Below are 5216 nucleotides of genomic sequence, written 5' to 3'. Positions count from 1 at the left end.
CTACGACGTTGCTCATTAATTTTTTTTACTGCAAGCCGCGTGCCATTGCAAAGCTTTGGCTGGTTCATATTTCGCAACATGATAATTGGCACGTCGATTTTCAATTGCAGTACGTGCGGTGGCATCCCTGGCAGATTGAGTGAATTCAAAAATTCTGTTGGATAATTAACTGCTTCATCTGCTTCCACAACAGTGTTGACAGACTTGTATGTGACTGCCTTGCTTTGAATGTTAGACTGAATAATATTGTTAAGTTCGTAGACATCTTTGTTCTTGGGCGCAAGAATAGCTCGTTCACTCAGCCAATCATGATTCTTATAATTGGTTTGAATATTGGGAAATACTTTTTCAACCAATTCTTCTTTTGACATCACTAAATTGCAGAAGTTATGAGGCAATGAAATTCATCCTGAGGTCATATCAACCGGCACCTTTCCGTTGCCAATTTCCAGCAATTGATGTGAGAATATCTCAGCTGATCGATCGTTTTGCAGCTGGACACGCATATTTGTAGTTAATTTTAACGTCTTTACGTGTCGCCACAAAGTAGAGTATTTCAGGCAAGAATTTATTTCGTCCGCGGAATTACAGGTAATGTTTGCCTGAAATCTCCTGCAAGCAATATTAATGTGTTCCCAAATCAGACCAAAACACGCGTGTATTCGAATGCAACATTGTGTCAAAATTTCAAAGCAATCAGTGAAGAACTTTCGGAGATTTAAGATTTTGAACAAACGAACATTTACATTTTTATTTATATAGAAGATTATTAAATGACAGCACAATGTCAAGAGAAAACCACAGCTGATTCACTGCCATCTTCTAAAAACTCTGGTGTAGTTCAGTCCACACAAAACAATGTTTCCTTTTGCATTGGAAAAAAAATCCAATTCAAGTGAGATCAGGCTATGTTTCTAGGCATTTGTTTTCTCATTTCTCATTGGATAGATTGTGTTGATTGCCCCTTGCTCCAGACTCCAGTTCACTCAAACTCAGTTTGCAGAAAGCCCTGGAATGCATTTTGACTTTCTGGCTACACTCAGAATTTGTAAAGATAATACATTTCATCGAGCTGGATGGAAATATGCCATGCAGAATCTATTTGCTCTCTGTCTCTGTCTCTGTCTCTGTCTCTGTCTCTGTCTCTGTCTCTGTCTCTGTCTCTCTTTCTCTCTCTCTCTCTCTCTCTCTCTCTCTCTCTCTCTCTCTCTCTCTCTCTCTCTCTCTCTCTCTCTCTCTCTCTCTCTCTCTCTCTCTCTCTCTCTCTCTCTCTCTCTCTCTCTCTCTCTCTCTCTCTCTCTCTCTCTCTCTCTCTTTTCTCCCTTCCTATGAACCCCAAAATATTTTTGGTAGGAGGGAGAAAAGCCAGAAGTTTGAAGCTGAGAATGTGCATATAGATCATCTGGCATTCTTAGAGCTCCACTATTGATTAGCTTAGCCTGAGCAAGGATAGCTAGCAGCACTTTCTATAAGCTCTCAATTCAAGCTATGCACTTGGGGATCCCCAAACAGTGAGGATGAAGTGTGGATAAAATGAGTTGCTTTTAAGGCAGGTTGCATATTGATTTACTGAAGGAACAAATGTATAAACACTAGCTCATGTTTCTAAAGGTCACAGGTTTCTGCAATTACTGTTTGTTTCTGCTTTTATTTTTTTTCCAGTGCCAACCATAGTTATGGCAAAGTGAGGCAGTCAATTTAGTTCAGGGTTGTCAAATTGGTGGCTCGTGGGCTGGATGCATCATGGGTAGGCCACGCCCACCCCGGCTCCACAAAGGCAAAAAAATCACGATACGTCATGATACGTCATGTGGGGCGATCGAATTTGACACCCATGCTTAGTTGATCTGGAGAGCTAGAAATCAAAGTCAAACTACTGGAAAAAAGAAAAGTGCATCAGGGATTCTTCCCAAACTCCTCAGGCTAACTCATGCTTCTCAAGTATAGATGAAGTTACTCTTGTTCCCCATTTTTAAAAAAATTACCAATCTTCAACTTTTGTTTACAGAGTGAGTGGTGGAGGAGGTGATTTCCCCCCACATACACTTTTTAATGTGAACTTAATTCTGCATTTTAAAAACAATATGTAGACATAATTCAATTATCCTTTTCCATGCACAGCCTCCCCTGTTCAGAAGAATCAAAATAATTGTCCCACATTGCAAAAATACATACACTTGTGAAAATAATATACCAATTTTATAAAGCTGCTTAAGTGTCATCTAACCCCCCCCCCCACAACCTGATATTGTGCAAAACTGTGCAAAAATTCCCATTTTGACAAAATGTGCACATGCATATATATCTGTCACAAAGCATCTGATGCAGAAATGAGATACAGAGTGCTTCAGTTTCAAAAATGAGAACGTGAGAGAAACTGAAAAAGTCAGATTTGTCCATCTCTTAAGTAGTGATATAATTTTGGGCCTGAATGCTTGGTATCTTAAAAGTTGCAAACCAGTGACACTCCTGACTCAGACGGCTTACCAATATAAGAGATGGACAGTAAAAACATAGCAGCAGAAAACAGATACAGACAAGGCAATGAGATAAGCAGGAAATATATCCTGAAGGATATAAGGTTTTAAAGAAAGAACAGGAACTCAGCTTGAGTGCTAAGGTGAAAAGGAGGCGACAGTGCTAGACTTTGTAACATGATAGAGAGCAAGGAAGTAGGTCTCGGGAATTTACACCAAGCAGACTGACAAAATAACAAATTATGCAGAAGGGAGAGTGAAAGGAATCACTGCATCAAAAATTGAAGAAAGCCCTCTGAGTCATCTATTCCACATGGAATTCAATATGGGAAACTCAGAATTAAAGCACCCCCAACAGTTCAGCTTCTTTATGAAAGGGAGACTCTGTTACCATTCTGTGCAACCAATTCCATACTGAATGCTTTTATACTCTGGCTCCCCCCCCCCTTAACATTCAATAGAAATCTCCCTCCTAGTAAATTTAGTCTTTTAGATTTAGTCCTGTCCTCCAGGGAGCAGAGAACAATTTTTATCTTCAGTGTGACAGGACTTCAAGTATTTGAAGAATGCCATCGTTCTCCCATTCCATAGAAACTTCCAAAAAGGGGGGGGCACAATTAACCCAACAACAATTGGCACAGGAAGTAGAAGAATATAAAAGGTATAAAAATAGCAATTCCAACAAAAGCACAAATGTGTTCTGAAGTGGAATGATTACTGCTTGTGTGACTTAAAAACTATAGCTTTATTAATGCGGCTTACGATTCCATTCACCTTTTTGTGTAGCAGCGTTGCACTGATGAATGCTGTTCAATTTGTGATTAATTGCATCTCTGAAATCCTTTCACACCTGTAATCATGCTGAGCCCTCTTAAGTCCACTTTTCTCCATTATCTAAATGCAGACCTTGGCATTTGTCAGCTGAATTTCATGTGCTCCAAATATCTGTTTTGTACAATTCATTTTTTACTATATTTCTTTCATTTAGACCAGGGGTGTCAAACTGCCGACCCACAGGCCGGTTGCATCATTCGGAGGCCGTGCCCACCCCAGCTCCAGCAATGCAAAAAAAGTCGCGATACGTCATGACACGTCATGTGACGCGGCAAGTTTGACACCCGTGATTTAGACCAAGGTTTCCCAAAGTGTAGCCTGAGGATCCCGGAAGTTCCCTAAGACTCTTCTAAGGAGTCCGATTAATTAAAATTATTTGCCAGATATTCCAGGTGTTTGCAAAAATTTAGAACAATGTCCCTCTGCTCATTATTGTTATTATGTATTTGTTAGGTTTTTTCCATGAAAATATTTTATGTTAATATTTAATGGGTTTAATATTGATATTTTTATGTGGTTTAATAAACAAATATTCTAAAAATGTTTAATTTTTTTATATGATAACTCGATCAGTAACTATAACTGATAGAAACAAAATTTATTTTGGGGTCCTCCATAAGTTTTTAAAGTGGGGAGAGGTCCCAAGAGAAAAAAATGTTTAGAGAATATTGCTCTAGACCAGGGGTAGGCAACCTTGGCTCTTTTGTGACTCATGGACTTCAACTCCCAGAATTCCTGAGCCAGCCACGCTGAGGGAAAAGGGAGAGGTTTCCAAGCTGAGCCATGCTGGCTCAGGAATTATGGGAGTTGAAGTCCACAAGTCATAAAAGAGCCAAGGTTGCCTACCCCTGCTCTAGACAGTGGAAACAATAGCTGATGTCTCTCTGTTTGTTTAAATGGAGAGAGTTAAAGGTATCAAATTTTAACATGTTATCACTGGTAGTATATGATTTTTCTTTTTTCTTTCCTATTTTCTCCCTTGCTCTTACAATCCCCCCCCCTTTTTTTTCTGGGATTTTCCTATTGTGATTCGATTATACTTTTCTTCTCCCTTTCACCTATTTCTCTACCTGATGATGTATTCAGCCAGCCTTTCCATTTCTGCTTTTCTCAAACCTAGCAAGATTTTTAAGGAAGTCTAACTGCATTACAAGAACAGCAATGCTAAATATTCTGCCTTGTCTTGAATTGTCCAGCAGAGGGTGTGACAAGAGTCACATCCTTTGGAGGAGTTCTTTGTCTTTTCTCACATTCGTTCTTGGCTGATCATCTTGATGTTCTAATGTCAGGACTATACAATGCCAAATGAAAGGAGGGAGAATGGGATGCACCAACCAAATGTGACAAATGTGCCCATCAATATTTCCTGAACAATTCATTCACATAATGCATTGGGAGGTTTAAAGACAGAAGATCTGAGCAAAACTGTCACTGAATGGTAAAAAAAATAAAATCCTTTTCTGTCAAAGCCTGCTTTCCGAGACAGATATTCTATTTCTCTCATTTGTAAATGCAAGCTCACAGAGAGACATAGAGAGTAGGGGGTGAGTATCTTCAAAAACCCACATACTGTTGGAAAATTACTGTGGGTAATTTCCAGTTTAGTTTGCATCCATCACATCCTCAGCCAATCCATAGATCATGACAAACAGACACACCACTCAATACTGCTGGAAAAAATACAGCTTGTTGCTAGTTTATTTATTAAACACCTGCAGACATAAAACAGTTAATTGACAAACAGGATAAAAGGCAGGAAGAGAACGCAAACAACAGGAGAGAGAGGAAGGGGGAGGGGAGGGGGAGGGAAGGAGAGAGAGAGAGAGAGAGAGAGAGAGAGAGAGAGAGAGAGAGAGAGAGAGAGAGAGAGAGAGAGAGAGAGAGAGAGAGAGAGAGAGAGAGAGA

Source organism: Protobothrops mucrosquamatus, unplaced genomic scaffold (genome assembly GCF_001527695.2).
Source record: "Protobothrops mucrosquamatus isolate PMUCROS unplaced genomic scaffold, P.Mucros_1.0 scaffold686, whole genome shotgun sequence".
Taxonomy (NCBI): domain Eukaryota; kingdom Metazoa; phylum Chordata; class Lepidosauria; order Squamata; family Viperidae; genus Protobothrops; species Protobothrops mucrosquamatus.
The sequence above is the reverse complement of the archived record's forward strand: the minus strand, read 5'-3'. Positions refer to the sequence as shown.